Source organism: Microcebus murinus, unplaced genomic scaffold (genome assembly GCF_040939455.1).
Source record: "Microcebus murinus isolate Inina unplaced genomic scaffold, M.murinus_Inina_mat1.0 scaf001_hap2_Mmur4.0, whole genome shotgun sequence".
NCBI lineage: Eukaryota > Metazoa > Chordata > Mammalia > Primates > Cheirogaleidae > Microcebus > Microcebus murinus.
In genome coordinates, this window is record NW_027438947.1 from 372,070 (window position 1) to 393,233 (window position 21,164).

Below are 21,164 nucleotides of genomic sequence, written 5' to 3' on the forward strand. Positions count from 1 at the left end.
TAACAATAAAATAATAAAAGCATTCCCATTATATATTGCTGGTGAGATAAAAATTGATATGACCATTTTGAATATCAATTTGGTATTTTTATATCTACCAGAGTTGAAGAAATGCATATACTTTATCCTAGAATGGTGATGCTCAACAGCCATCTTGCCATCTCTAGGAGGTTTGTTGGAAATGTGTATGGTGGGGTTGGTTATCACAATGATTGACAAGCATTATTGACATTTAGTGGGATCAGGACTACTAGGCATCCTGAAATGTTCAGGATAGTCTCAGGCAGTGGAAAATCCTGCCTCATCTTTGAATATTAGCCTGGACATGCCTATAAATTAAAAACCTATTTACAATTATCAGAGCCCAGAACTTAACTCCTTTTGTTACATATAAACATGGCATTTCTGCACAAATTTACTATGCACTGAATTTTCTAGGAATAAATCTACTAAGTAAATTAAGTGTGTATTTCCTTTTGTTGAGAAATTTATCCAAAATTATTCATTATTTTAGAAAATCATGTGACATTCATGGTGATTCATGTATAGGTGTAATCATTTGGCTACTTCAAGTAGTCGTGCTATAGCATTTACATTAAATACATTATTTTATTGTAAATCACTTACATTTAATTTTTCCCTTAAATTCTAGTTAGGGCATCACACTCATATTTTAAAATCAAGTATATAGGTAGGTTATGCTATCTGTGAATTTCACTTGTGGTTAATTAAGAAGTTGGTACAAAGTATTTCTTATGAAAAGGAAGAACTTGGAGATTCTTTCAAAATGGCTGACTAGAGGCAGAAGACAATTCCTCCACAAGGAAGAACCAAAATAGCAAGTATATAATCACACTTCAGACAGAGTATCTAAGAGAGAATGCTAGAATTCAGCAGAGAAGTGAAAGGAAAGCCCAGCAAAGATTGGCTGGGAGCCCATAAAGGGTTTCACAGTTCAGGGAAAGGGCAAGTGAGAGATCCACAGTGGTCCACTTACTCACCACAGACTACTGTAACCCTAGCCAAAGGAGAGTCCCTTGACCCCACAGGACCTGAGACTGACATAGGGAGCTGCCTAGAGTCCGTGAAATGGCACTGCTCCAGAAAGGGAGCTCGTGCTGGGTCCTACATATACCCCAAGTCCCAGGTAGTTGTAGCATGGGCTATTTTAAGATCCTAGCCCCCACCAGACTGTGTCCCTCCCAACAGCCTCTGCATCTCCATATTTCTAGAGCCCCACTGACATCATCCCTGCATCCACCCAGAGGGTTGCAGTGGCAAGACATCATTTGGACCCAGTGAAGTGACATGGTCCCCAGCACTCTAGTTCACACACTGTCCTGCACTTTGGGGAAAGGGCAATACAGCAAACCAGGGGGATCTGCCTCCAGGACAAAGGCAGCCAAAGAGCATGCAGTCCACAGCCTGAAATATGCCTACCTGGGGTAAGTGTCACTAACAGCAACTCCACCCTCCCTGCTCCCCCAGCAGCAGGGCTTCCATATACTTGCATGTACCCTGAGGATAGTCTCTCCTCACCAGCAGCTCAGCCACTGCCTATTGATGGGTACTGAAGCACGTAACCCAGACCCTGAAACCCTTGCCTGGGATTGCTTTCACTAACAGTAACCTGAGTTCCCTTAGCAACAGGGCTGGCACACACTTGCACACTCCCTGAGAACAGGCTTTCCTCACTAGCTGCCACAGCCACCGCTGTTGATGCGAGTCAAAGCACATGCTCCTAGAGCCTGAAACCTGCCTGTTTAGGACCGCTGTCACTATTATCAACCCCACTGCCCTCATCAGCAGGACTTCCATACACTTGCATATGTCCTGAGTACAGGGTTTCCCTGACAACTGTGCCACTATTGCTATAACCTCAGTACATAGCCCAGGGCCTGGTGACTGCTCAGCCCTGCTCACCACAGCCTGCACCCATGTGTACCACATGGGTGGGGCTTGAGGACAAACCTGTCCATCCTAGCACCACCTGCCTTAGCACATTCCCTGGAGTCCTGGGGATTGTCATGCCCCATCAGTAACCCCAGGCACATACACACACATAATCACACCAAACAATAGGCCCAGAAAACCTTCCCCTAGTGACCAAGCATGTCATCCAAAAGCCTAAGGATCACTCCATCTCATCCATCACTGCTGGCATCTGGGCACTTATCCTGGGCCACTGAGGACAGGCCCACCTAGGCTACCACCATCACTTCCACTGGCACCCATCCACTCACACCACCTGGGTGCCTAGAGACAGGTCCACACAGCCCATCACAGCTACCACTAATACCACCAAGTAATATCTGGAAGCCTGAGGGTTGTCCTACCAACACTATTACCACTGCCTATAACAAGCATGCAGCTCAGGGGCCTGAGAACTTGCCCAGCTTCCCAATACACTGTTGCCATCCCTATACACTGTTGCCATCCCTGGAACCCAATCAAGCTACCTATACCTATTAACATAAATACCCACATATGCCAACCAGGGGCCCAAGGACAGTCACACTTGGCTTGCCTCAGCCATTACCAGGGCCTAAAGATGGGCCCATCTGGTGTCTTCATCCCCAACAAAACCTCACCACAGCCTTCACTAACAACTGCAACCTAAGCCACCAGGAAAATCACAGATACCACTGACACTGTTTACAGCTGAAGATAACATACAGAGATTATACTACTGCACACACCTAGAATCAAAGCTAAAGTATCCTACCTAAGAAACACTACAGATACAACTACAGGAAGAAGTCTTTCACTGCGAAATCCAACCCAAAAAATTAGCAGAAGTGACTGTTATACTTGATGCACAGATATCAACGAAAGGACATAAGAAATATTACAAAAAAGGAAATAAGACACCTCCAAAGGAATACAATAATTCTCCAGAAATAGATTCCAACAATAAAGAAATTGATGAAATGCCTGAAAAATGAATCAAGATAATGATATTAAAGAAACTCAACAAGATATAAGAGAACACAGATAAACAATATAATAAATAAAAATACAAACAAAACAATACAAAGAAATAACAAAATGGATTCAGGATATGAATGAGAAATTCACCAAAGAGATAATTATCATGAAAAAAATAACCAAACAGAAATCCTATAACTGAAGAATTCAATGAATAAAATTAAAAAAAATGAGAGCTTCAAAATAGACTAGATCAAGCAGAAGAAAGACTCTAAGAACACAAAGATAGATATTTCAAAATAAACCAGACAGACGAAAATAAAAAAGAATGAAGAAAGCCTACATGATGTATAGGACATCATAAAGTGGCTAAATATCTGAATTTTGGGTATTCACGAAGGCAAAGAGAAATTTAATGGTACATACAAATTATTTAATGAAATAATAGATGAAAATTTCCAAGTCCAGTAAGAGATTAAGACATCTACATACAAGAAGGTCAGATAGTTACAACTCAAAAGGTCTTCTCCCAGCATATTATAGTCAAACTGAAAATCAAAGACAAAGAAAGAATTCTAAAAACAAGAATAGAGAAGTGTCTAGTCACATATAAGGGAATACCCATGAGAATAACAGCAGATTTCTCAGGAGAAATGTTTCAGGCCAAAAACAAAACAAACAAAAACCAATAACTTCCCAGGAATAAGGAATAATACTATATATCCAGCAAAGATACTTCATAAATAAAGGAGAAATGAAGATTTTCCCAGATAAACAAAAACTGAGAGAATTCATTGCTACTAGACTGGCCCTATAAGAAATGCTTACTGGAGTCCTATACCTGGAAGTGAAAGGATGAGATCTACCATTATGGAAACAAATGAGGCTATAAAACTAAGTGGTAGAGAAAACACACAAATGAAGAAGAGAAAGAACTCAAATGTTACCACTACAGAGGTAACATTTACTCTACTACCAAACCATGGAGATAATAAGAGAAAAAGAAAGGAACACAGGATATAGAAAACAATAATAAATGGGTTCAAAAATGGCAAAGTAAGGTAACTCCCTGGATTTCTGCTCCCAGAGAAAGAGACATAGATCTTGGTCTCATACACATAAGTGGACATCTCCTCCACAAGAACAGCATTTGTGAATTGGTGGAGGTTCAGGAAGTTCAGCGCAGGATTCTCAAAATGGAAAAAACAAATTGAACGGGAGATAAGATCGCATTCTCTGGAGACTGCAAAACAAACAATAGGGCACTATTGGACCACGGGAGGGCACCAGCCCTGGGCCAGGGGGTGAAGTGAGATCAGCCTCACAGGAGAACTTCTTGCTTCCTCATTGACCTCCACAACCACCCAGACAGGGACCTGCCTGAAGTTGGTGCAAAATTGTGGCAGGAGTAGTGGATGCTGTAGAGCGTGATCATTAGTGGAAAACACTGTGAATCACCTGGATCTGCATGCTACCATGGCATCAAGTGGGGAGGAAAACTGTCTGAGCTGATAGGGGAGGCAGTTAGATATCTTGCCTCTGGTAACCAGTCCTACAGAGCAGGACCAGTCCTACAGAGCTGTTCACGAAGTGGGGTCTCTAAGCTGGAACCGCTTGGGGGGAATAGGCCCGCCCAGGGTGGGTCAATAAGACCGAGAGCTATGGCTGAACAGGAGTGAGTCAGTGGGAAGGTGGCATAGAGGAGGCAAAGGGGTGTCCTGATGACCCACCTCCCCAATCCGGCACCTGCCACCTCCTAAACAGTCGCCCCCAGTGCTGGTACTCTGTGAGTGGGCAGGTGATCGCCACTAAAGGGGTCCACAGCCCAGCCGCTGTGGTATGATACGGTGCGTGGTGTGATATGGTGTGGTGGGCAGATCCCCTCCCCCAGCCCAGAGACTCTCCTGACAAATTCCACCCTTACACAATCTAGGATCACCTAGCCAGGCCTGGCTCAATTGATGAACTCTGAACTCTAGTATTGAAGCAGCTAATGCCAAGGGGAGTTACAGCCACTGGGGTGCCAGTGCAAGGCAGACTGGGGTGCTACCTCCTCCCCCTAGCCTGCATCTTTCACACCCCAAAGTGGTAGGCTCCTGTAGGGCGAGAGTATTTGAGGGAGACCTACGGGGAGATTAGCTAGTTCTCCCCATGGAGCCAAGTCCCTAAGATAGGGGTTGTCACAGAGGATAAGGAAACTGATATGCAACAGAGAGAAATAAAAGAATACACAGAGACTAAGGTATATTTTATAGTTTTATATATATATATATATATATATATATATAAAGATCAAATATAACACAGCGGGGAGTACCTAGAAGAGTACCTAGGAGAGTACCTGGTGTATCACCATAAACACCAACAATATGGATAGATTCATACAGGTTTTTATAATCACAGACATCAATTACCAGTTGTCAGGGTAACATATTTGCATATCAGGGAATGCAGTTACTAGGGGATATAGGTAGTGGGTTAGGCTCAAAAGTCCTCTCAAGGGGATTCTAATCTATGTAGATGAACAAACAGGTACGAAATCTTTCTGGGGCTAGCTTCTATGTTCTAAGAGGTAGTTGTCAATTAACAGAGGTAAAACAAAATAGATATAGTGACTCAATATTTCTTTGATTAGTTATGGTGGACTTAAAGGTAGACAGATAGTAGAGAGCAGGAAGCCCATCTCTATAAAACAGGTTGTTTATAACCACCAGGGCAGATCACTGGGCAAAGTACACTCATTATCTCTGGCTCCCATCCTGTGGGTCATATTTGCCTTGTCTTGTCTTTCAAGACACAGGGAAGCTCACAGATTTGGAGATAAAAGGAAGCGTTCCTGGAAAACATCCCTGCCAGAGATTTGAGAGCTCTCCCACAATAGCAGCCTCTAATAAGTGAACCATGGAGTCCACACATTCCTTCAAGGCAAAACCCTGCAAACTCCTGTTTCTGTTTTTAATATAGCAATACTGGGTGATACAATAAAATAATTGCCTTATGAGCCACATTTCATTAATTCCTCAATCATATTTCTCAACAGTCTCCACTACTGGAGGCAGGGTGAGACAAGAAAAGCCACACTCCACCAGATCTAGGGTGAATCCGCAGGGCCTGTGAACAGATCAATACCTGACAGCCATATGACTTTGCCGCCCAGAACAGTTTAAGTCACCCAGTCGATCAAAACACTGGGGCTGGATCCCCTTCCCCAGTCAGCAGCCAGCAGTCAGGAACGTGGTCAAGGAAAAAATCCCCGGCAAGTGGCCACAATAGGCTTCACAAGTAACTCCTCCCATCAGTGGTAGCCTCCCAAGTGTAGTGGAAGAGCTCTGGCCATTGGCAGATCAAGAAACCATAGAAGAGAGGATGCCCAGGTTGCCTCCTTCATATACCATCCCCAGAAATAGTGTATACACAGACTCTGTTATGTATCATATGGAAAAAACAACAGGTCATCCAGATGGGGAGGGCTCAGTGAAAGAATTCTAGAAATATGAAGAATCAACCAAAAACACTCCCCCAGAGAGATACACCAGCTCTTAAGTAATGGATATTAGCAAAATACTAAAATGACACTAAAATTATTACCCCAAACACTAAAATGACAGAAGATTTTCAAAATTGGATTATAAGAAACCTCAATGATAGGCAAGAAAAAATGGATAAACAAAACAAATAAACCACAAAAATAATCCAGGACTTGGAACAGAAATTCACTAAGGAAATCAAGATCTTAAAGAAAAATCAATACAATCTCCTGGAAATGAAGAATTTATTCAGGTAATTATAAAACACAGTGGAAAGCCTCAAAAATAGGGTGGACCAAACAGAAGAAAGAATATCATAGACTGAAGATAATACCTTCAAATCAAATAAGTTAATCACAGAGATAGAGCACAAAAATGAGAGGTATGAGCAAAGCTTACAAGAATTGTGGGATTATATGAAGAAATATAACCTGAGGCTGTTCTAGATTCCGGAAGGGAAGGAAGAAAAACCACAAGGGTTGGATAAGCTATTTGAAGAAATAATTGAGGAATATTTCCGAGGTCTTGCCAATAAGCTAGATATGCAAGTACAAGAAGCTCAAAGAACCCCCGGGAGATACAATGCAACCAGGAAAACACCACGACACGTAGTCATCAGACTGACCAATATATCAACAAAAGAGACCCTTCGACAAGCTGTAAGGTGAAAGAAGCAAGTTACATACAAAAGAAAGTCGATTCGAATAATGCCAGACTTCTCAACTGAAACCTTACAAGCATGGAGATACTGGGGTCCCATTCTCACTCTTCTGAAACAGAATAATGCCCAGCCTAGAATCTTCTACCCTGCAAAACTAAGTTTTATGTATGAAGGAGAAATAAAGATATTCTAAGATAAGCAAAGACTGAGGCAATTCACCAAGACAAGACCAGCCCTACAAGAAGTACTCAAAACAGTGTTACACATGGATCAGCATAATAAATACTCATAAAGGTAAAACCACTTAAATGCTAAAGATTAAAGGCCAGATATCACTTTGGCTCAAGAGACAAAACAAAGCAAAAACGTCCATCCCAAGAGAATGAACAGTAATCTGCCTCACCTATCAGTTCTCTCAATAAATGTAAATGGCTTAAAGTCCTCACTCAAGAGACATAGGCTGGCTGAATTGATAAAAAAAAAAAAAAAACACTACAAGCCAATTATATTCTGTCTTCAGGAAACACACCTAACCTACAAGGATGCATATAGACTAAAAGTAAAGGGTGGTGGGAGGGAATCTGTATTTCAGGAAAAAAGAAGCCAAAAGAAGACTGGCGTGGCAGTTCTGATTTCAGATAACTTAGTTTTTAAAACAACAAAAGAAGTGAAAGACAAAGAGGGTCATGATATTCTGATGAAGGGTACAGTTCAACAAGAAGACATAATAATTTTAAATACATATGCCCCCAACTTAGGTACACCCGGATTCATAAAGCACAACTTACCGGATCTAAGCAAATTGATAAACATCAACCCCATAATAGGTGGAGATTTTAACACCCCACTGAGTGCACAGGACAGATCCTCCAAACAGAAAATTAATAAAGAAATAATGAATTTAAACAAAACTCTAGAACAATTGGGACTCACTGACAGTTACAGGACATTCTACCCCAAATCCACTGAATATACGTTCTTCTCATCAGCTCATGGGACATTACCTAAGTTTGACCATATCATAGGACACAAAGCAAGTCTCAAAAAATTTAAAAAAAATAGAAATCATACCATTTATCCTCTCAGATCACAGTGGAATAAAAGTAGAAATCAACCCTAACAGAAACTCACATTTTTACACAAAAATGTGGAAATTAAAAAACCTTCTGCTAAACGATTACTTCATAAATGAGGAAATCAAGATGGAAATAAAAAAATTCTTTGAACTTAATGACAATGGAGAGACAAGATATCAAATCCTCTGGGACACTGCTAAAGCAGTACTGAGAGGAAAGTTTATTTCCATAAATGCTTATATCCAAAAGTCAGAAAGATCACAAATAGACAATCCAATGAATTGACTCAAAGAACTGGGAAAAGAAGAACAGACCAACCCCAAACCCAGCAGAAGAAGTGAAATTAACAAGATAAAATCAGAACTAAATGAAATTGACAACAGGGAAACTATACAGAAGATTAATAAAACCAAAATCAACTCACGCTGGGTAGCAGACTGAAACCTAAGGTATCAAACTATTAGAATTCTAGAGGAAAATGTTGGAAACACTCTCCCAGACATTGGCCTAGGCAAAGAATTTATGAAGATGACCCCAAAGGCAATTAGAGCAACAATAAAAATAAATAAATTGGAACTAATTAAACTAAAAAGCTTTTGCACAGCCAAAGAACCTGTCATGAGAGCAAACAGACAACCTACAGAGTGAGAGAGAATTTTCCAATCCTACACATCTGATAAGGGGCTGATAACTAGAATCTACTTAGAACTCACAAAAATCAGCAAGAAAAAATCAAACAACCCTATCAAAAAGTAGGCAAAGGACATGGACAGAAACTTTTCAAAAGAAAACAGAATAATGGCTAACAAACATATGAAAAAATACTCAACATCTCTAATCATCAGGGAAATGGAAAACAAAACTGGTTTTCATGTACTGTTGGGGTCAGTTAGCTATCTATGTTAATCAGGAATATCGGCCTGTAGTTTTCTTTTTGTATGTATACCCTTGTCTGGTTTTAGTATCAGGGTGATGTTGGCTTTATGGAATGAGTTAGGAAGAATTCCCTCCTCTTCTATTTTTTGGAATAGCTTGAGGAGAATTGATGTAACTATGACTATTCCTGCTTCCTTTTGGTTTTTGTTTGTGTGGAATTTATTTCCATCCCTTGACTTTCAGTCTATTAGTATCTTTACTAATTCAGTCTATTAGTATCTTTCAGTCTATTAGTATTACTGGAAATATCACTTATCTCCAGTAATAATGGCTTTTATCAAAAAGTCCCAAAACAATAAATGTTGGCGTGGATGTGGAGAGATAGGAACACTCCTACACTGCTGGTGGGACTGCAAACTAGTTAAACCTCTGTGGAAAGCAACATGGAGACACCTTAAAGCGATACAAGTAGATCTACCATTTGATTCAGCAATAACACTACTGGGCATCTATCCAAAAGTACAAAGGACACTCTACAAAAAAGACACCTGCACTCGAATGTTTATAGCAGCACAATTCACAATTGCAAAGCTGTGGAGACAACCGAATTGCCCATCAATACATGAGTGGATTAATAAAATGTGGTATATGAATACTATGGAGTACTATTCAGCTCTAAGAAACAATGGTGATATAGCACATCTTGTATTTTCCTGGATAGAGCTGGAACCCATACTACTAAATGAAATATCCTAAGAATGGAAAAAGAAGCACCACATATACTCACCAGCAAATTGGTATTAACTGATCAGCACCTAAGTGGACACATAGAAATTACATTTATTGGGAATTGGGCAGGTGGTTGGGGGTATGAGGGGGCGGGTATATACATACATAATGAGTGAGATATGCACCGTCTGGGGGATGGTCATGCTTGAAGTTTAGGCTTGGGGGGGCAAGGGCATTATATGCAACCTTAAAATTTGTACCCCTATAGTATGCTGAAATAAAAAAAGGAAAAAAAAAGAAAACAACAATAAAAAATTAACAAAATGACAAGAATAAGTCCTCACATATCAATAATAACCTTGACTATAAACACAGTAAATTTTCTACTTTAGTGATGTAGACTGGCTGAATGGATAAGAAAACATGACACAATTACACGCTGCCTACAAGAAACTTATTGCACCTATAAAGATACTAATAGACTGAAAGTAAAGGGATGGAAATAAATTCCACACAAACAAAAACCAAAAGGAAGCAAGAATAGTCATAGTTACATCAATTCTCCTCAAGCTATTCCAAAAAATAGAAGAGGAGGGAATTCTTCCTAACTCATTCCATGAAGCCAACATCACCCTGATACTAAAACCAGACAAGGGTATACATACAAAAAGAAAACTACAGGCCAATATTCCTGATTAACATAGATAGCTAACCAACCCCAACAGTACATGGAAAAAACATAACACTCCATTATAAAATGAGATTTATCTCAGGGATTTAATGGTTATTGAACATATGTACATCAATAAATGTGATGTATCACATAAACAGAATGAAGGTCAAAAACCATATGATCATCTCAATAGATACAGAAAAAGCATTTGATAAAATTCAACATCCTTCTATGGTAAAAAAAAAATCCCAAAACCCAAAAAAACCTCTCAAAGTATAGAAGCATAGAAGTAACATACCTCAACATAGTATTACATAGGCCATGTATTACAAGCCCACAGCTAACCTCATATCAATGAGATAAAGCTGAAAACTTTTCCTCTAAACCTGGAACTAGACAAGGAAGCCCATTTTCAACACTCCTATTCAAGAGTGTTCTGAAACTACTAGCCAGAGCAATCAGGCAAGAGAGAGAAATAAAAGATATCCCAATAGGAAAAGAGAAATTCAGTTTTTCCCTCTTTGCAGATGACAGGATCTTACATTAAGCAAATTCCTAAAGACTCCATCAAAATCTCTTAGATCTGATGAACAACTTCAGTAAATCTGTAGCATATGAAATGAACATACAAGAAACAGTAGCATTTCTGTACAGAATAATGAACTAGCGGAAAAAGAAATCAAGAAAGCAAGCCCATTTAAAATAGTTACAAAAAAAAGCCTAGGAATAAATTTAACCAAGGAGGTGAAAGAGCTCTAGAAGAAAAATTACAAAATGCTGATGAAAGAAATTGAAGAGGATACAAACAAATGGAAAGACATTCCATGATGATGGATCATAAGAATTAATATTGTTCAAAAGTCCATACTGCCCAAAGCAATCACAGATTCAATGTAATCCCTATCAAAATACAAATGACATTTTTCACAGAAGCAGAAAACATAATCCTAAAATTTGTATGAAATCAAAAACAGCCCACGTAGCCAAAGCAATCTGGAGCAAAAAGAACAATGCTGCTGAGGTGAAAGGACAGAATCTTAACCACTAGGCCAAGACTGTCTTTGCTAACTAAGCTTCCTTTCTCTCTCCCATAATCTATCTTGCCACTAAAAACCTATTTGGCTAAAATCCAATCCCCACTCTTTAAAAAATTCTGTACCTCACCAAGAAGTTGAGTGCTTTTTGTTTTGTTTTGTTTTAAGAGATGGAGTCTTGCTCTTTCACTGAGGCTGGGGTGCAGTGTTGTGATCATATCTCACTGCAACCTCTACCTCCTGTGCTCAAGTGATCCTCCCACTCCAGCCTCCCAAGTAGTAAGGACTATAGGTACAGGCCACCATGCCCAGCTAAATTTTTTTGTAGAGAACACATCGTGCTATGTTACCCAGGCTGGTCTTGAACTCCCGGCCTCAAGCAATCTTCCCACCTCAGTCTCCTACAGTACTAGGATTACATGCATGATCTACAATGCCCAGCCAAGTTTAATTGTAAAGGCTCCTGTGTATACATGTTAAAATTACAATTTGTACGTGTTTTCTCCAATTAAAAAAAAAAGAAAGCTGGAGGCATCACACTACCTGACTCTGAAATATATTACAAAGCTATAATAACCAAAACAGCATGGCATTGGTATAGGAATATACATATATACCAATAGAACAGAATAGAGAACCCAGAAATATAACCACATATTTAAAGCCAACTGATGTTTTACAAAGCTGTCAAAAGCATAACAGTGTGGAAAGTATATCCTCTTCAATAAATGGTACTGAGAAAACTGGATCACCATATTCAGAAAAATAAAATGGAATCTCTATCTCTCACTCTATATAAAACAAACTCAAGATGGATTAAAGACTTAAACATAAGGCCTGAAACTATAAAATTGCTATAATAAAACACAAGGAAAACTTCAGGACATTTAGGTCTAGGCCAAGATTTTTTGGTTAAGATCTTAAAAACACAGACAATAAAACAATAGTAGTATATTAAATTATAAAGCTTCTGTACAGCAAAGGAAACAATCAACAGAGTGAAGAGACAACCTGTTTAATGGGAAAGAATATGTGCAAACTTTTCATGCAACAGGGGACTGATATGTAGAATATATAAGAAATTCAAACAACAGCAAAAAACCCCAAATAATCCCATTTTAAATGGGCAAAGTACATGAATAGGCATGTCTCAAGAGAAGACATACAAATGGCCAACAAGTATATGAAAGAATGGTCGACATCACTAATCATCAGGGAAATGCAAATCAAAACTATAATGAGCTATCATCTTACCCCAGTTAGAATGGCTAGTAATAAAAACACAAAAAATTACAGATGTCTGTGAGAATGTGGAGAAAAGGGAACCCTTATATACTGTTGGTGGGGATGTAAATTAGCACAGCTACTATGGAAACAGTATGGATATTTCTCAAAATACTAAAAATCGAACTACCATATGATCCAGCAATCCCACTACTGGGTATTTATCCAAATGAAAGGAAATCAGTATGTTGAAGAGGTATCTGCACTCCCATGTTTATTACAGCACTATTCACAATAGCAAAGATACAAAATCAACTTATGGGTCTATAAATAGGTATATATACACAATGAGATATTATTTGGCCATAAAAAGGAGTGAAATCATGTCATTTTCAGCAACTTTGATAGAACCGGAGGTCATTATTTTAAGTGAAATATGCCAGGCACAGAAAAACAAATACTGCATGTTCTCACTAATACATGGGAACTAAAAAAGTTGATCATATGGATGTAGAGAGTGAAGAGACAAATACCAGAGACTGGGATCTATCCTTCCTTATGGGAAGGATGGGTGGCATAAAGAGATGGAGGTTAATGGGTACACGGTATACTTAGATATAAAGAGTAGGTTCTAATCTCTGATCATATAGTAGGTTGTATAGTATAGTTAACAACAATATATTATATTTTTCAAAATAGCTAGAAGGATGGACTTGAAATATACCCAATGCATAGACAGGATAAATATCAAGTGATGGATACTTTAAATGCTCTGGCTTGATCATCATACATTCTATGCATATTGCGAAATTTCACAAGTATCCCATAAATACAATGTATTAAAGCATTAAAAATTTTTTAAAAGAAAAGAGAAAAAAAACCCAAAACCGTCAATGAAGAATTCTATATCCAGCAAAACTATCCTTTAAAATGAAGGTAAAATAAAGAAGTTCCATAAGACACAAAGACTGACAGAATTCACTGCTAACAGGTCTATCTTAGAAAAAATACTAAAGGAAGTGTTCGGGCTAAAAAGAAACGGCACTAGATGGTAACTTGAATCCACAGGAAGAAATAACCAGGACTAGTAAAATATATAGGTAAACATAAAAGAGAGTATATTTTTTTTATTTCTTTCTTTTAAAGGGTAACTACATAAAACAATAATTTTAAAACTTCATTTTGGGCTTATAACATATTAAGATGTATAATATACTACATTAATAGCACAAAGGATGGGGGAACAAAACTTCCCTGTTACTGAAATTAAATTATTATTTATATAAAGTAGATTATTTTAAGTTGACATATATATTGTAATCCTCAGCGCAATCAATAAAAAGCTCCAAAAGTTATAGTAAAAATATAAAAAGGTGTTTAAATGGTTCATGAAAAAATAGCTATATAACATAAAAGAAGGTAATAAAGGCAATGCAGAGGAACAAAAAAGTCAAAAGACATTAAAATGAATAAATAAATGAATAAACAAATAGAAAATTCAGATGTAAATCCAATTACATCTTTAATTGAGGTAAAAGTAAATGGGTTAAACAATGCAATCAAAAGATAATGCACATGAAGTTGGATAAAACAACAGATTCCAAAGATACGGCATGTACAATAGTGGAAAAACACAGTTTAACAGTGGAGACATAAATATGTTAAATGAATAAAGAGTGAAAAAATATATACAATGCAAAGATCAACCATAAGAGAGCTGTATTAGCTAGACTGATATCTAATATCAGACAAAATAGACTTTAAGAAAAAAATGTTAGTATAAGAGGAAAAAGGGACATTTTATAATGATGAGTCAATTCATCAGGAAGATATAATAATTATAAACAGATAAACACCTGACTGCAAAATTCTCCCAACTCATTCTATGAGGCTGGTATTTGACATAAGACAAGACAAATACATCATAAGAAAATAAAACTATAATCTAATATCTCTTATGAATATTACTATATTCATATATATCAAATATTTATCATATATTAATATAGATGCAAAAATCCTCAACAAAATGTTAGCAAATCAAACCCACCAATATAAATAAAAGGATTACACAGCATGACCAAGAAGGATCATTTTATTCTTTTTGGTGTTGTTGTGAATTATTCTTATAATACCACTTTATGATTTTTTCCCTAAGAGTATAGAAATACAAATGACCTTTGTATATTGATTTTGTATACAAAAAGATGAATTTAGACTCTTACCTCACACCATAAACAAAAGTAGTTAAAAATGAATCAGAGACATAAATGAAAGAAGTAAAACTATAAAACTTTTGGAAGAAAACATAGGAGAAAACTTTCATTATCATAGGTTAGGCAAATAGTTCTTAGATAAAACACCAAAAAACATAATTAAAAAGAAAAAATAAGTGATAACTTGGACTTTATTAAAATTCAAAATCTTTGCCCTTCAAAAGATGCCATTAATAAAATTAAAAGATAAGCCACATACTGGGGGAAAATATTTGCAAATTATATATCTGATAAGGATCTAATATTCAAAAAACTCTTACATTTCAATAATAAGGAAGCAAACAATCCAATTAAAAGTGGGTAAAATGTGCGAGTAGACATTTCTCCAAAGAACATATACAAATGTATAAAGCACATGTAAAGATGCTCAGTTAGCCATTAGGAAAAATGTAAATCCAAACCACAATGAGATACAACTCCATACCCACGAGGAGAGCTATACTTTTCTTAAAAAATGGACAGTGACAAATGTTGGGGAGGATGGGGAAAAATTAGAATCCTCAGACATTGCTGGTAGTTCATGTAAATGTAATTAATGTAAAACAGTACAGCTCCTTTGGAAAACAGGTTGGGAAAAGAGTAAACATACAGTTATAATATGGCCAAGCAATTCCATTTCTAGGTATCTACCCAAGAGAATTAAAAACCACCCTAAAAATTCACCTGAATATTTATGGCAGCTTATTCACAATAACCAAAAACTGGAAACAATCCAAATGTCCATCAATTTATGAATGGATAAATAAAATGTAGTATATTGATACAATGGAATATTATTCAGCTATAAAAAGGAATGAAGTATTGATATATGCTACAAGATTAATACACCTTGAAAACATTATGCTAAGTGAAAGAAATTACTACAAAAGACAATGTATTATATGATTCCATTTATATGAAATGTTCACAATAGGCAAATCCATAGGCACAGAAAGTAGATTAGTGGTTGCTTGATGTTAGAGTTGGTAACTGGGATCGACTGAAAATGGGCAAGAGAGATGTCATTGATGTGATGGAAAAGTCCTAAAATTGGATTGTAGTGATGTTTGCACCACTCAATAAATTTACATAAAAGTACTTTAAATAAGTGAATTTGATGGTATGTAAATTAATCCTAAATAATTTTTAAACATTCTATGAAGCAAGAAATAAAAGAGAAACCTTATCTCTTTACTTTGACAATTTATTAGAGATCATACACAGGGTATTAGGCCCTTGTTGGTTGTTGTTGCAGTGGTTGTGTGGTGGTGGTGGTGATGGTAAGGACAGTGGTTTTCCCGTGAGACCTGAGGGTCGAGTAAAGATTTGGTCTTTCAAAATAAAAATTTTTAAATCAATTTAAAAAGAATGTTGCTGTTTTGAAATTTGCAGTAGCAGTGGAGGCAAAGAGAAGTGGATGGTTTCTTAAAATAGTCAGGATATAGAAGTGACAAGATTTGTACTCATTAGATATAGACAGTAAGGGAAACGTAAGGATGCATCAGACTGAGTGGGCTTAAAGTTGAATTCCTGATGTCCTCCCAAACTTCCTGTCCTCCCATGCTGCCAGTCTCCATCAGTGGATCAGCATCCTGGCACAGAGTAAACATTCATTGATTGTCTTCAGAATGAACAAATAGAGTATGGTGAATAGTGTAAAAATATGGCTAATCAAAGCAGTCACCAAGTCCTGCCAAACAGTCAGTCCTAAACTCACCCTCAAGGTTGGTTCAGCAGATGCCCAGCACAATTTCACTCTTACTTTTCAGACCATCTGGGAAATCATCAGGTCTCTCCCTCACTGAAAACAACACTCACCTTCATATCAGCCACCCCTTGCCTAGAACCTGTAGGTATGGAACAGGCTGGGGTTTTTCTAAGAGCCTCTTAACTTGTAAATCTTTACACAGGACAATGGCAGGTGCATGTACAGCCCGTGTGAGCATGGGAAACATTTGGTACTGTAGAGAGAGGGCCACGGTGGTGCCCAACTGGTGGATCTATGTTCAGTTTGGCTCCAAGCAGGAAGAGACTATTCCCATCAAAGAATTTTATTAATCCAGGGGTCCACAGCCCTAGCCTGGGTGGGCAGAAAACACAGCTGCTAGAAACATCATAGACACTGTGTGATCAGTTTGGATACTTTACTGTTCCCAGGGTGGACAAGCAGATACAGAACTACTTGTGGTTCCTGATAACAGATGCCTAAACAAGGAAGTGATCTGTCCCAGTCCACACTTCCAAGAAATAAAGGACTAAATGGGACACACTGAACAAGCCCTCAGACTCAACCACCCCAGTGAACATTCCCTTCATCATACTGGTTATGCAATAAAGTAGAACTTCTTTAAGTATTATGATAAATAACCATACTTATTTCTCCTGGCTGTTATGAAAATTAGAGTATTTTGCATAACATATGGTTGCCATTATAATCAATTCTTTAATGAAAAGGAATTGGAAGTTGACACCATAATGTTGGTCCATAGTGTTTGTAATTCTTCTTTGTCTATATAGTTAAGTTAATGTAAAATAAATCGTATGTAATGTTTACTATAGTGGGTCCTGAAAAGGCAATACCAAGCTAAGAAGCAAATGTAAAAGACTATTGTATGGGAGCAGATTATGGAAGCATTTCTAAAATATGAGAGCTCAAGTTTTTCTTTCAGTGATTGGGTATACAGTTAAATCACTGAACAACTCTTTTATCATGGTATTTTTGCTAGGAAGTGTACTATGTCCATTCGCCACATAACATTTTAGGCAATCATCTAGTTAAAATTTGTAATAGTAAAAACATTCACAAAAACATTCTTCAGAGATGACAATGCGTTGAATGAATGTCATTTCCAGTTTTCAGGCCACACAGAAGTGTTAAAAGGCTTTTCAGGGTAGTTTTCAGAACACAAGGAGAACTTCTAGCCCAACTCACCTAATGCCCTACTCTGCCACTTCCTAGGCAGCTTTGCTCCAGAGGGGCAGACAAAGGGTAAAACCTGGCAGAGAACTTTAGTGGTTAATGAGAACAAAAGCAAGTGCTGCGAGGTCTTGCAGACAGCCAAGTTCCACCTTCCACTCTCCTGCAGGGCAAAGTGAGGTATGGAGAGGGTAGGAACTCGCTGAAAGCTATACACCAAGTCAGTGACAGATTCAGGGCTTGAAAGTCCAACCGAGTTTGAAACAATGTACTCTGGGCGACACAGTCCCAATGCGAGCTTGCTCCAGCTCTTCCTGCTTTTCCTGAGTGCTAGGCCCCTCTGGCCCCACGCTGATCTCTGGGCAGTCTCTGTCGCGCAACCAGCACAAACCGTGACGACAGCCCTGCGGCAAGGCAAGAGTGTCCTTCTCCTAGCCAAGACTAAGGTAAGTACCACTCCCCGAGGATCCAGCAGCCTGGACAGGAGCCTCCGCTGCCGTCGCCGCCGCCCACTGCGCCAGGCCTGAAAGCAAGCAGTTGGACAAACCCCTCCGTAGCACTCATGCACGACTACCCTTCCCCTACCCACAGGACAGGACCCACCTGTGCTGGAGGTCGTGACTCCCAGCTGCGCAAAGCGGGCGGAATTCCAAGCAACGAGGGTCTCAGGAGGAAGCCTTGCACCCGCCTTTTCCTCCTCCCTAAAAAACTCTCGACCCGGAGGTCTCCTCCCCCAGCCCGCTCGGGCTGACTGGTGAGCCTCAAGGCCCCGCCCCTCTCCTTCCGGCAGTGCTGGGTGGGTGCCTAAGCGCGCCTGGAACCTAGAGTCTCTGGTCCGCAAGGATTGGACTAAAGCGCTCTAGTCAATCGCCATCATTGAACGGCTTTGAAGCCATAGGCGCAGGGAGGATAAAAGACTGACTCATAAAGCTACACTGAGTGTGAAACCTGGGTCGTCTGCCTGCCATTTCAGTGCTCTTCCCGATTGCCCCAGTGTACTTCTATTTACAGTGGCTTATCGAGGTTTGCTAGAACTAAAATTCTTCTACTACCCTTCCATCACTTTCTTGAACTTATGGACGTCATATAGCACTCACAGCTGTACTTCCATAAATTCAGTTGAGCATGCTGAATCCAGGGTCCAGGTACAGTGCTAAATATAGTGAGCACTAGAAGGGAATAAGCCATCAGGAAGGAACACTTTCTGCAGGCAAAAATTTAAGAACAATACATATTACAAAGAAGGCAATGGAAATCCAGGGCAGAGAAAAAAGTTTGAGAGAAAAAACAAACAAGAAAATATAATGTACATACATTGAAAAATGGGAAATTGTGCAGTACGATATTAGAGATTTAAAGTATTAGTCTAATGTCAAAAAGGCAATAAAAGAAATGGTTTGTAAAAATTCAGAATCAATAGAAGAAGAAAAGGCCTCCACACCTTTGCCCTGAAATTCTTTCTGCCATGGATGCTCTACCTCCATGAAAACCTATTAACTCATTTTTTACTCAATTTAGATATTACTTCCTCTGTGAACCCTTCCCTGTCTTTCCAGGATAAATTTATATTCTTTTCCCTGTTTCTGATATGCCCAAGCATTCACTTATTCTGAATTATAATTTCTCTCTTTCCATATTTGTGGCCTCCAATGAACAAGTAGCTTCTTGAGAGAAAAACACTCGTATTTTTCATATTTGTTTTCCAAGCCCATAGCACAGAGCCTAACGTCTATATATTTAATAAATATTTGTTGAGAATTGCCTAGAACCAATGAGTAGACAAACAAAAGGCCATAGCCAGAATGTGAACTAATGTGAAGAGAAAAAACTGAATATGGTGAGATTCTAGCTTTAGTCAGGCTGGTATTCATTCATGCAACAAACATTAATGAGTATCTACTGTATTCCAGGCACTATACAAAGCTCTGGGTGTAAAATGATAAAGGCCAGATATAGTCCATGCCCTTGTGCTCTTATGTTTAAAGACAAAGGAGTTGGCCAGGCAAACAGGAAAAGGAAGAAATTTCCAGACACATGGAACAGCATGATCCAAGGTCCTGCAAAAGGAAGAAGCATGACAGTAGTGATTAGAGTGCATAAACTCAGTAAAGGAAAGGTGAAATCAACAGATAGAAGGTACTCAGAAAGAGGCAAGAGGTTGATAAACAAAACCTGTTTGAGTCAGTAAAAGAAGCTAGTTGCCATAGTAATAGAAATCAACATTTATTAAAGCTGAACTATATGCCAAAAACTTGGCTATGTATCTTATAATAAACATTTAAAGTAGATAAATTATTATTCTTACTTTAAGGATAAGGCAACTAATACGCAGATAGGTTGAGCAATTTCACCAGGATCACATGACAGTTATATTTGAGAGCTGAGATTCAAATTTAGATAATCTGGCTCTATAATAAAAGCACGAGCCAGGACTATAATAAAAGCACGAGCATAAATTACAAAGAACTCTTTGACAAAATATTTTCATTGATCCTAGATATTTGGCATTTATAAGAAACCATACTAAGAGCTTCAAGAAACAATATCCTGGACTCAAACATGAATGCTTTAGACATAAGGCTTTGGCATAGACATTGGTTGATAGTAGCAATGGTTGTAGTTTGGTGGGTGATACCATCAAGCAGCAGGGATCTTAACATAAGCTGGGATCTTTTTTTTTTTTAATTTTTTTTTATTTTGGCATATTATGGGGGTACAGATTTTAAGGTTTCAATAAATGCCCATTTCCCCCCTCCCCCCAAAAGTCTGAGTCTCCATCATGACCATCCCCCAGATGGTGCACATCTCACTCATTATGTATGTATATACCGGCCCCCCTCCCCCCTCCCACCTGCCCAATACCCTATTACTGTAGTACCTATGTGTCCACTTAGGTGCTACTCAGTTAATACCAGTTTGCTGGAGAATATATCTGGTGCTTGTTTTTCCATTCTTGGGATACTTCACTTAGTAGTATGGGTTCCAGCTCTAACCAGGAAAATATAAGATGTGCTATATCACCATTGTTTCTTAGAGCTGAATAGTACTCCATGGTATACATATACCACATTTTATTAATCCATTCTTGGATTGATGGGCACTTGGGCTGTTTCCACAGCCTTGCAATTATGAATTGTGCTGCTATAAACATTCGAGTGCAGGTGTCTTTTTTGTAGAGTGTCACTGGATCATTTGGGTAGATGCCCAGCAATGGGATTGCTGGATCAAATGGTAGATTCACTTGTATCGCTTTAAGGTATCTCC

At 38.4% G+C, this 21,164-nt stretch overlaps 1 protein-coding gene across 1 annotated transcript in view; it reads right to left on the minus strand.

Moving 5' to 3' along the window:
• LOC142866173 (igE-binding protein-like) overlaps positions 1-18,591 on the minus strand; it is a 36,270-nt gene extending 17,679 nt beyond the window's left edge. Inside the window, exon 1 of the mRNA XM_075999695.1 lies at positions 18,504-18,591. The gene's annotated coding sequence lies outside the window, so the exon portion shown is untranslated. The remainder of the gene's footprint in view (positions 1-18,503) is intronic.
• Between the last annotated feature and the right edge of the window lie 2,573 nt (positions 18,592-21,164).